Here is a 13,493-nt window from a genome sequence, read left to right as displayed (position 1 = left end):
AAGACCGGTGGTTAATCTCGAGCCAAGGCAAAGTCCCGTGCAGCACACTCGCACAAATATTTTCATAACCAAACGCTCTCAGCATTGAGCGTTTGGTTACAAAAACATGTTTTCTGTCGGTAGGTTTTCGCAGTGCATAGTTGTGTACCAAAACGATTTCAGAGTCATGGTTTCGAACAACCATGCAGTAAAATCTATTTCATTCGTGGTCTCAACAAAGAGCATATTCTGTACACGATATTTGAATGTTGCGATAATTTGCACCCGAATTATGGGGAAGTGAAATCCAAACAATGGAAAGAGGTTTTACATCTGACACTTGTTATGACCTCGTTATTACATTTTTAAAAATGTGCAGTTTCAAAGATTAACATCTTATTTAGATGATGTATACTGAATGGTGCCAAAACAACCACTGCACGGTCTCTCGTGGTTTTAATCGAGTATCTTTTTTTGGAAGGGTATTTTCTTGAGAAAGGAGCAGCACTTAAGGACACCAAAGCAGCTCATAGCCACTTGACTTTGATGCGGCATTCTGCAATGATACAAACCACGAGCGTCGAGTTTGTTATGAACACGGCTCCAGCATCGAGCCCTTTGCAAGCTGACGACCCCAATCAACACGCTCTCTTAGCATCACGTCACGACTCCACTGACCAATGAGAGCGCGCTCTGCGCCAGAGATCTCTGATCTCCAGGTTCGCAGCGCGCTAACCGTTGCACCACCGCTCCCCACACTTTCACAAACAAAGACAAAGATCCCCCGTGTAGCCTTAACAGAATGTTGGGGCAGGTACTGTTAGCGACTACCTATGAAGAACGGCACGGTACACGAGGGCATAAGTGACCAACACCATCCCCGGCCGCATTTGTTTCCCTAGTCGTGATGTTTACACAACGTGTTGATTTCAGGCTGAATTAGCGAGGCCAATAACCGATTCAGACAATCGTCACTTGTCTTTGCCGTGAGCGGGAATCGAACTGATTGGCCGGCTTCGTGGCGAAGTGCGTTAATCACGACACTACCGCTCCCCACATTCACCAGCCCACACAAAGACACAGATCCCGCAGCACCTACCCCCCAACAGCCCTAACAGATTATTAGGGCAGGTGCTGTGAGCAAGCATCTGTGAAGGCCAGCACGGCTTGGCGAATGGGTTATTGTATGCTTGAGAACTTGAGAGGGTGGGTGGGTGGTTTGTGAGTTATTGATTGGATTTCTCCAGTATAAATACATATTCTAATTAATTTGTACGTCGGTATCTGAAATAAATATTCGGACAATGGAACATCTATTTACATTCGTATTCACGCGTGTTATACGAAGTGTATTTGTTGGGGTGTGTGTGTGCACCTTCTACCAAGAGTCTGTTCAGAAGGGTGCGCGAGGCGCGTGTGAGTGGTTCGTGTGCTGGGTTCCTCTCTGATTCGTGTACCAAGGAGCACGTGACTCGCCGTGACGTCACCCAAATCGCCAGTTGCCTCGCAACGAGTTGTCCGACGCGCCGTCACGAGGCCCTAACCGATGTCACGTGGTCCTAACTGCCATTTTGAGCAGAGGCGTTGAGCAGAGAGCTGCGTTCTTGCGATGCTCAAGATTTCCAAATGATGACCTCATACGAGAATATTGCACGAAAAGATATTGACATGGTGAGTGGAGCGAGTGTTGCTGTGTGTGTGTGTAGATTCCTGTGTGGGGAGTAGGCAGGGCTGTTGTGTCGCTAGAGGAGTAGCGCGAATTTATATTCCACGGTGGTTGGTATTTAGTGAAAAAGTCATGGGCCTCCTCTTTGTCTACTCAGACTCAAAACGATTACAGTATCTGATTCAACGTGTTAAAACATCACCTATGTAAAGAGCCCCCGTTGAAAACATCAGCATAGGGGAGACAAAGGTGGCCAGGCGTGGTGTGCCGTGCTGCTCTTCAGCACAGCACTGGTCCAAGGCTGCCAGGGGGATCTTCGTCTCTGTAGCTGTATATGAGGAGCATGCTTAGCGGCACGCTTCACGATTTTCTTCCTCCGCCTCCCCCCCGTTCCCTCCCTTTCGACTCCGGATTCTGAGAAGCCTGCGAAGTCCCCCTCCACAGCCGCTTGGGCCGAAGTGGTCGCAGACTACGAGGCGAACCAAGGTACTGAACATCTTTGAAAACGAGCTGTATAGTTCATCGTATTCCTCCAGTATGAATATAGATTGAGATTCTGATTCTGACTAGGGGCAGGTGCTCATAGCAAGTACCAATCAGCACCACCACTCACTTTCCTCAAATAGCTTTGACGTGCCCGTCCTTGATCGATAGTAAACAATAATTTAATACCGACGATGAGTACATCAATGTGCGTGTCTCTTTGGCCTGTGGCCACATCTGCCAGAAGCACTTATGTGTAAATTTGCCTCTTTGGTTTTCCTTCTAAAGAACGTGACGAGTTGCTATCTATTTAACAAGTAATTAAGTCATAAGGATAGTCTCGGTAACGATAAATAAGTAAATCAATGATAAACGAGCGCTAAGTAAACAAGTAAAGTCTTTATTATAGCGATGTCGGTGGGCAACAACAAACCCGGGTAGCCATGGCAACGGCCTCCCCGCTCCAACTGTCGCCAACGGTCCAGGCCTCGAGCCCCGCCCTCTGGTGACGTCACTGCCACGGCCTATGTGGCCCCGCCCCCGTCTTCTGCAGGCTCCGCCCCCATCGTAGAACACTACAATTATAATCTTAGCTCTTTCGGTAAAGTCACGTTGAAGGGAAACAATAAAATAATAAAATATATATAAAACAATAAAAATTCTCACGACGTTTCGACCGTTTGTGTTATGTTCCCTTCAATGTGACTTTACCGAAAGTGCTAAGAATATGAATTACTGCAGTCACGAAAGCTTTAAATCAAAATTTACACTACAATTACTTTGATATAAAATATAATTAGTATATAATTACAATAAAACATTGATGACATGGCCGTCTAGATGCGTTGCCTAGCCAAGGTCACCCTCGCAATGATGTATTTGGGACGTACATATTCCAAGGTCCGTGTGCTCCTCCCACAAGCTTTCCATGCAATTCTAAGGGTGCAGCCGACGTTTAAGTACAATGATCATAGAATGTTGACGTGGATGACTGAATGACGAATGTGAGTACTTGCATGATGATAATTAAGGGTACGGTCCAGGTACTGCCCAGTGCTGATGACATCCCCCTACTGTGCCCTAGGTCTCACTCATCCCCCAGAATCCTGTGAAGGAGCGGAGTCAACAGAGTACCACCACCTCCTCCACGACGCCTGCCTCCTGACAGCCGAGAATCCCCTGCTGGGATATGAACAGCTGTGCAGCTGCTGTTGCTGCCTGGGCCTGTGCGGGCCTCAGTTATCTCAGGTCGACCCTGCGCCAGTTCCTACAGTCGGGTTCTGGGAGGCGGCGGCTGTTAAGGACATCTGGCTCGAGATGGAAGCAGCCAAGAAGTCACCTCAACGACGCCGGCAGAAAAAAGCAGCTGGACCCAACAGCAGCAGCTGCTTGGCTCGTCCCACAAAGCGTCCCCGAGCTCCGGTGGGGGTGATGACGCGGGCCCAGAGGACTTGCCCCTCCTTCATGGCCGAGGAGCAGGGCTACGAAGTGGGAGGCCACCTGAGAGTCAACCTCTCATATTATAATGACTTTTGCGGGAGGCCTTCACTCAGCAAGAAGAGGCGCTGCCACGGGGAGAAGATTTTCGTCTGAAAATCTTCTCCCCGCCTCCCCTCCATCCTGCCCGACCATCTCACCCCCCACCATCACTCTCCAAACCACCCTCCACCATCACCATCCACTCACCCCCCACCTTCACAGTAAGCCCCAACCCCCATCATCACTATTCGGTGTGCCCTCCACCATCACTATCCGCCCCAAACCCCACAATCACCATCCAACCAGCCCCGCAACATCACTATCCACCCATCCCCCACCATCACAATCTGCCCCATCCACCACCATCAACGAACGCCTCATCCCCACTATCCCCCCCCACCACCATTACTATACACCCATCCCCCCACCATCACGATCTGCCCGACCAACTACAATCACTATTAGCCCCACCCCTTACCAATACAATCCGCCTCACCCTTCCCCATCACGATCCGCCTCACTCCTCACCATCACTATCCGCCCCCCCCCCCCAACATCACTATTCACCACCCCTCACCATCACTATCCAACCCAGCCACTACCATCACAATCCGCCCGACCCCCTACCATCACTATCCGCCCCAAACCCCACAATCACTATCCAACAAACGCCGCAACATCACGATCCACCCAACCCCCCAACATCACAATCTGCCCCACCCACCGTCATTACTATACGCCCATCCCACCGCCATCACGATCTGCCCCACCCACCACAATCACTATTAACCCCACCCCTTACCATTCCTATCCGCCTCACCCTTCACCATCACTACCCTCCTCAATCTCCCCCATCACAATCCACCCACCCCTCACCATCACTATCCACCTGAACCTGCACCATCACGATCCGCCACACGCCCAAATATTACTATATGCCCATCCCCCCCACCATCACTATCTTCCCCACCCACAACAATCGCTTTTCGCCCCACCCCTTACCATCACTATCCAACCCATCCTCGACAAAGACCAAGAAGACGAATCCAAGATGGCCGCCTGAGGCGCGCGTGCGCTCCCGGGGCGTTCCCGGGCCGCACTCCGAGCAGGGGCTGGTGGGGCCGTTTGTGAGGGGCCGAGGGAGCCGACAGAAGGATCCGATGGAGCCGAGGGGGCCGGGGGGGGGGGGGCGACGGGGGCGGGGGGGGGGCGACGGAGCCGGGGGGGGGCGACGGAGCCGGGGGGGGGTGCGACGGAGCCGGGGGGGGGGCGACGGAGCCGGGGGGGGGGCGACGGAGCCGGGGGGGGCGACGGAGCCGGGGGGGGGCGACGGAGCCGGGGGGGGGGCGAAGGAGCCGGGGGGGGGGGCGACGGAGCCGGGGGGGGCGACGGAGCCGGGGGGGGGCGACGGAGCCAGGGGGGGGCGACGGAGCCAAGGGAGGGCCGATGGAGCTGGGGGAGGGGGGCGACGGAGCCGGAGGGGGGGGGCAACGCGCGAGCAGAGGGAGCCGACACTGACTTTCTCATACATCATACACTGACTCCCTCACACATCATGCACTGACTCGCTCATCATGCGCTTACTCACTCACACATCATACACTCGCACAACCACTGACCCATTCACTCATCATACACAGGTTCACTCATCGTGTGCTGGCTCACTAGCACATTATTCACTCACTCACACTGCCACTGACTCACTCACACATCATACACTGACTCACTCATCATGCGCTGACTAACACATTGTGCGCTGACTCACACATCATACACTCACGCTGCTGCTGACTCACTCACACATCATACACTGACTCGCACATCATACACTGACTCACTCATCATGTGCTGACTAACACATCGTACGCTGACTCACACATCATACACTCACTCAACCTAATACGGACTCAACCATCATACAGTGACTCGCACATCATACACTCACTCACGCTGCTGCTGACTCACTCACACATAATACACTGGGAGTGTCGTGCTGCCAGTTATGGCTGCAGGTTTTTGTCGTCAGTGTTATGTATATCGTTTATTGTTAAATTTAAAATTACAGTTCCTAAGATTACTGTTGTTACATTGTTTTTTATAGCTTTTTTTGGTGATTTAAAAACACATGGTTAATCTAAATTGTCTTATAGTTCATATTCTTAGCTCTTTCGGTAAAGTCACGTTGAAGGGAAACAACAAAATAATAAAATATATATAAACAATCAAAATCAAAATTTGTCTTATAGTTGTTGTTGTTGGCTTGCACCACATTGTGATTTTTGCACACAGCGTTTTAATACGTTTTTTTGTGTGTGGAATATGTCCTGGTTTATTCCAGGATGTTTCTGTTGCGCGTCGTCGCTTTGGGATGTTCTGTATTCATATTTTGTTGGTTGCGGTTGCACCCGACTTAAGAGCCGCATGGCTCACAGGGCTATACCTAAATAAATGAAACTTGAAACTTGAAACACCATCACTATCCGCATAACTCTCCACCATCACTATACTCCTCATCCTCAACCAACACGATCCTCCTCACCCCACACCATTACGATGTGCCCCACTCCCCACCACCCTCCACCCCACCACCCTCCACCCCTCCACCCCACCACCCTCCACCCCTCCACCCTCCACCCCACCACCCTCCACCACACCACCCTCCACCCCGCCACACCACCCTCCACCCCACTTCGCCACACCACCCTCCACCCGACCCTGCCACACCACCCTCCACCCCACCCCGCCTCACCACCCTCCACCCCACCACACCACCCTCCACCCCCCGCCACACCTGTTGTATATGCCCCCCTTTCCATCTTAATATTAACAAGTAATTTTTCAATACATATAGATACATATTTCTATTGTTTCTTTTAATTTTAATAATGAATAAAAACACCAAACCAGGCCTCAGCATGGCATGTGGAGGTCATATTTACCTTGACCCACTAACACGATTTTGACGTTCAGAGCCCTCCCAGGGTCAGAGGGAGCAGATAGAGAGCCGAGCGCAGCGGATTGCAAGGGGCTGACGTAAACACAAAGCCAGGGTCACTGGGAGGTTGCGTTAGCCTAGATCTAGTTAAGTCAAAAAAGCTAATTGGTTCTGCATTACTATTAAAGTAACTTAAAGTCGGAATTTAGCGACAGGGTAGGCTAAAGTTATTGATCTTCATACCCACTTCAATTGAACCCTGCCACAAGCTACGTCAATGTAACCATCACCCGTCTATTAATTTAATATGAAATGTATATACATATTTTAATAATTTCTATACGACTTGACCCGAAGCCTAACACTCAGGTTTTCCTAAGTCAACATGAATGCTCTAATCCACCCATACGCAAATAATAAGCCGGGTTAAAGTAAGAGTAGAGAGGAAAAGAAATGCAAGCGCACAGCAAAACTGCAACGTAAGCAAAGGGCGATGTTAAACCCAGGGTCGGAGAGAAAGGAAGATCCCGGCCGTCTTTGTATCCCCGCAGCGCGGGGTAGGAGTGTGTATACGCTCGGGGAAACACGAGTCAAACACCACAACGGGAAGCTGACCCAGACCTTGGACTAATACAGAATCATAACTGTGGAACTCTGATGAAGTGAAATGTTAACTTAAAACTTTTTAACCATTTCTCTGTGCGTCGGTGAAAGTCGGAGGGAATATCAGCCCTCCCTCCAGGTTGTGCACCCAGACAGAGAAGCGCCTTCAAGACAATTGATAACATTTGATTGTTTTACTTGTGGGTTTTATGGTAGGAGTATGACAACGGAATATACCGTGGGTGATGCACAAGGACACACACTGACACACGTACGGACACACACACGGACGCAGATACATACGGACAAATCCTGACACAGCAAAAATCGAAAGAAACCCCGCCTTGTGGGCAGGATCCGAGTGAAGGGATTTTTGGGCATAAAAAGAGGAACTCGGAGGAGCAACTTACCAGAGTTAGACCGGGGGGGGGGGGGGGTCGGCTCACCAGAGTTCGACCGGGGGGTCGACTCTCGGGAGACAGTTCGACTCGGAGGAGCAACTCGGAAGAGTTCGACCAGGGGGGTCGGAACTCGGGGACTTCGACTCGGAGGAGGTCGGAACGCGGGGAGTTCGACCAGCGAGTCGGTTCAGGAGCAGTTCCAATCGGGAACGAGAGCAACAGGTCGCCAGCCGGCGAGCTGCAGAGCAGGGGGCGGCGAGCAGAAGCCAAAGTGGCCCCGTCGCTACCCACTGACGTTGGCAAGACTCGCAGGGTAGTGAGGCGTCACCTAGTGCGATTTCCAAGAGCTGAAAGACAGAGCATTGCTGAAAGTTTAATTTACATTGAGTCCAGCTGCAGATCGACCGATGCACCAAGCAAGAGCTTCTGCAAACCAGAGCAAGAGTACGTGCGACTGGAGTCATCCAGCAGTGGAGAAAAACCTGCTGTTAGAGAACCAGTACGAGCGCGTGCGACCTGAGTCATCCAGCAGCGGAGAGAAACCTGCTTTCAGCAAACCAGCAGCGAGTACGTTCGAGTTCTCCACACAGAGAGAGAGAGGGAGCGTGTCGATGCAGATCATCCAACAGCGGAGAGAAACTGCTGTCAGCGAACCAGCACGAGCGTGATCGCGCAGCTCATCCAGCAGTGGAGAGAGGTGTCCACTGAGTAGAACTGAGAGCGATCAAGCAACTCTCCCCCGTGGACAGAGGCTGGCTGCTGCGTGGAGGAGGGCGGCGATACGTATGATGCACTCCCACACACCTCACCGCTCTAAAGGGAGCGAGGCTACTTCTCCTACAAGCGATGCCAACTTCAGCGTATGGCAACACAAATAATTAATTCCAAACACTGACTATTCAAAACAATTCATATCACTCAAACCTACACGGGTCCTTAACCAGAAGCGAACACTCAAGTCCGTGAACCATCTGACTGTGGAAGCATCAACCGTGTGACAACAGTCCGTCGTTTATAAGTATATTCATAATTTCCCTCTTTAATATTTTGTTTTGGACTGTGCTTCTAATCGCATAAGTTACCAACCGATCCATCAATACTAATTAACCCTTGGCACCTTCGCCACGGAGCTACGCTCCCGGGGAGGAATCGTGCTAAACCGATTTTCTGATCATACAATCTTATTCACGAATTAAGTAATTAATTAATCTCCCGTGAGATAACATGTTCCGCCGCATACCCTCACACTAAGCCATTTCGGTAATCTTATAGTCTGTCCGGTGGATCTGTTGTTACATTTATGCCTTTGGAAATAATAACTGTTTGATTGTCTTTTTATATGAATACCGTTGCATGTTAATCAATCGCCTGTGATAATGTGCTGACCATTTCAAGCATAATGATCGTTCATATTATAATGTATAAGCTTTTGTGTAGCATAGTATTTGTATGTCCTGACTCTCTCTCTCACTAACAGCAATCGCTTTATGCGGGGTCCATGTGTTATCAAAGTGAAATCGTACAGTCGTTGATGATACTGTCTTGATACCGTGTGGATACTGTGTTGAAGTTCCGAGATTGAGAGTTCACATACATATTATAGTTAAGGTTTAATTAGAAAATAAATTGATTAATACAGAAGTGGTCGTGTGATTCTTTCCTGAAATTTTTGCATAAGATCTGTATCCTGCGACGAGATAGGAACTCGGGAACCTAAACTATAAACACACCAATACACACTCATTAAACTAAAGCGAACGATATGAACATGGGAACCTAAACTATAAAGACACCAATCCACACTCATTAAACTTTAAAGCGAATGATATGAACTTGGGACCTAAAATATGAACACTCGGAGAGTGTTAAAGCGAGAATCATTGTATTATGCTGATCAATAATACGAAGTTAGACAACGAGGCCGAATTGACACTAGCGTAACTGCACACGATTGATTGCGTTATCCTGATTGATAACCCCACCTCGTCAACGAGGCGGGGCCTGATTATCATAAAGGCTATCATGAACACAACTACACCCACTCGTATAAATTAATACTATTACCTCTCTAATTAGCATAGTTATACGCATAATTACACGAATTAACATAATTTTGGATTAATAATGCAAATTTCGAATTTCATTTAATTTTAATTATTTTTCATCAATTTTCACACACCCACATATACAACAACATGTTGTTTGATTGGTTGCTCGTCCATTTTATATCCCATAGCTTAACCACTCATATCTTTGGATTCCTCTCGATGAGGCGAGCAGTACGAGTACCACCTTGATGGGTCTGCGACGTTTCCTTCCAGAGTTATTACCAAAAAACCACAAACTTCCCAGAATCCTCCCGGTTTGGGGTCAAAATGTTGTCGCTCATTAAATCCCATAAGAAACGTCGCATAGAATAAATGTGATTGAATTCTCCCCGTCTGGACGAGCGGGATTGAATGGTGCAACTGATTTTGCTGTGCTGTGTTAAAACAGATATTTGCATGACTGCTTTTGTTTTATTTTGTGAATAGCAAAAAGCATTCAACCCCATATTACATGTTGTTTTATTGGTCGCTCGTCCATTTCATATCGCATAGCTTAACCACTCATATCTTTGGATTCCACTCGATGAGGCGAGCAGTACGAGTACCACCTTGATGGGTCTGCGACGTTTCCTTCCAGAGTTGTTACCAAAAAACCACAAACATCCCAGAATCCTCTCGGTTTGGGGTCAAAATGTTGTCGCTCATTCAATCCCATAAGAAACGTCGCATCGAAAAAATGTGATTGAATTCTCCCCGTCTGGACGAGCAGAATTGAATGGTGCAACTGATTTTGCTGTGCTGTGTTAAATCAGATATTTGCATTACTGCTTTGGTTTTATTTTGTGAATAGCAAAAAGCATTCAACCCCATAATACATGTTGTTTTATTGGTCGCTCGTCCATTTCATATCCCATAGCTTAAGCACTCATATCTTTGGATTCCTCTCGATGAGGCGAGCAGTACGAGTACCACCTTGATGGGTCTGCGACGTTTCCTTCCAGAGTTATTACAAAAAAACCACAAACATCCCAGAATCCTCTCGGTTTGGGGTCAAAATGTTGTCGCTCATTAAATCCCATAAGAAACGTCGCATCGAATAAATATGATTGAATTCTCCCCGTCTGGACGAGCGGGATTGAATGGTGCAACTGATTTTGCTGTGCTGTGTTAAAACAGATATTTGCATGACTGCTTTTGTTTTATTTTGTGAATAGCAAAATGCATTCAACCCCATAATACATGTTGTTTTATTGGTCGCTCGTCCATTTCATATCCCATAGCTTAACCACTCATATCTTTAGATTCCACTCGATGAGGCGAGCAGTATGAGTACCACCTTGATGGGTCTGCGACGTTTCCTTCCAGAGTTGTTACCAAAAAACCACAAACATCCCAAAATCCTCTCGGTTTGGGGGCAAAATGTTGTCGCTCATTCAATCCCATAAGAAACGTCGCATCGAAAAAACGTGATTGAATTCTCCCCGTCTGGACGAGCAGAATTGAATGGTGCAACTGATTTTGCTGTGCTGTGTTAAATCAGATATTTGCATTACTGCTTTGGTTTTATTTTGTGAATAGCAAAAAGCATTCAACACCATAATACATGTTGTTTTATTGGTCGCTCGTCCATTTCATATCCCATAGCTTAAGCACTCATATCTTTGGATTCCTCTCGATGAGGCGAGCAGTACGAGTACCACCTTGATGGGTCTGCGACGTTTCCTTCCAGAGTTATTACAAAAACACCACAAACATCCCAGAATCCTCTCGGTTTGGGGTCAAAATGTTGTCGCTCATTAAATCCCATAAGAAACGTCGCATCGAATAAATGTGATTGAATTCTCCCCGTCTGGACGAGCGGAATTGAATGGTGTAACTGATTTTTCCTGTGCTGTGTTAAAACAGATATTTGCATGACTGCATTTGTTTTATTTTGTGAATAGCAAAAAGCATTCAACCCCATAATAAAAGTTGTTTTATTGGTCGCTCGTCCATTTCATATCCCATAGCTTAAGCACTCATATCTTTGGATTCCTCTCGATGAGGCGAGCAGTACGAGTACCACCTTGATGGGTCTGCGACGTTTCCTTCCAGAGTTATTACAAAAAAACCACAAACATCCCAGAATCCTCTCGGTTTGGGGTCAAAATGTTGTCGCTCATTAAATCCCATAAGAAACGTCGCATCGAATAAATGTGATTGAATTCTCCCCGTCTGGACGAGCGGGATTGAATGGTGCAACTGATTTTGCTGTGCTGTGTTAAAGCAGATATTTGCATGACTGCTTTTGTTATATTTTGTGAATAGCAAAACACATTCAACCCCATAATACATGTTGTTTTATTGGTCGCTCGTCCATTTCATATCGCATAGCTTAACCACTCATATCTTTGGATTCCACTCGATGAGGCGAGCAGTACGAGTACCACCTTGATGGGTCTGCGACGTTTCCTTCCAGAGTTATTACAAAAAAAACACAAACATCCCAGAATCCTCTCGGTTGGGGTCAAAATGTTGTCGTTCATTAAATCCCATAAGAAACGTCGCATCGAAAAAATGTGATTGAATTCTCCCCGTCTGGACGAGCAGAATTGAATGGTGCAACTGATTTTGCTGTGCTGTGTTAAATCAGATATTTGCATTACTGCTTTGGTTTTATTTTGTGAATAGCAAAAAGCATTCAACCCCATAATACATGTTGTTTTATTGGTCGCTCGTCCATTTCATAACCCATAGCTTAAGCACTCATATGTTTGGATTCCACTCGATGAGGCGAGCAGTAAGAGTACCACCTTGATGGGTCTGCGACGTTTCCTTCCAGAGTTATTACAAAAAAACCACAAACATCCCAGAATCCTCCCGGTTTGGGGTCAAAATGTTGTCGCTCATTTAATCCCATAAGAAACGTCGCATCGAATAAATGTGATTGAATTCTCCCCGTCTGGACGAGCGGGATTGAATGGTGCAACTGATTTTGCTGTGCTGTGTTAAAACAGATATTTGCATGACTGCTTTTGTTTTATTTTGTGAATAGCAAAACGCATTCAACCCCATAATACATGTTGTTTTATTGGTCGCTCGTCCATTTCATATCGCATAGCTTAACCACTCATATCTTTGGATTCCACTCGATGAGGCGAGCAGTACGAGTACCACCTTGATGGGTCTGCGACGTTTCCTTCCAGAGTTGTTACCAAAAAACCACAAACATCCCAGAATCCTCTCGGTTTGGGGTCAAAATGTTGTCGCTCATTCAATCCCATAAGAAACGTCGCATCGAAAAAATGTGATTGAATTCTCCCCGTCTGGACGAGCAAAATTGAATGGTGCAACTGATTTTGCTGTGCTGTGTTAAATCAGATATTTGCATTACTGCTTTGGTTTTATTTTGTGAATAGCAAAAAGCATTCAACCCCATAATACATGTTGTTTTATTGGTCGCTCGTCCATTTCATAACCCATAGCTTAAGCACTCATATGTTTGGATTCCACTCGATGAGGCGAGCAGTACGAGTACCACCTTGATGGGTCTGCGACGTTTCCTTCCAGAGTTATTACAAAAAAACCACAAACATCCCAGAATCCTCCCGGTTTGGGGTCAAAATGTTGTCGCTCATTTAATCCCATAAGAAACGTCGCATCGAATAAATGTGATTGAATTCTCCCCGTCTGGACGAGCGGGATTGAATGGTGCAACTGATTTTGCTGTGCTGTGTTAAAACAGATATTTGCATGACTGCTTTTGTTTTATTTTGTGAATAGCAAAACGCATTCAACCCCATAATACATGTTGTTTTATTGGTCGCTCGTCCATTTCATATCGCATAGCTTAACCACTCATATCTTTGGATTCCACTCGATGAGGCGAGCAGTACGAGTACCACCTTGATGGGTCTGCG

The sequence above is a fragment of the Petromyzon marinus genome, chromosome 23 (genome assembly GCF_048934315.1).
Source record: "Petromyzon marinus isolate PM22_M1 ecotype Great Lakes invasive population chromosome 23, UKy_Petmar_22M1.pri1.0, whole genome shotgun sequence".
Taxonomy (NCBI): Eukaryota; Metazoa; Chordata; class Hyperoartia; order Petromyzontiformes; family Petromyzontidae; genus Petromyzon; species Petromyzon marinus.
This window is presented reverse-complemented; position numbering follows the sequence as displayed.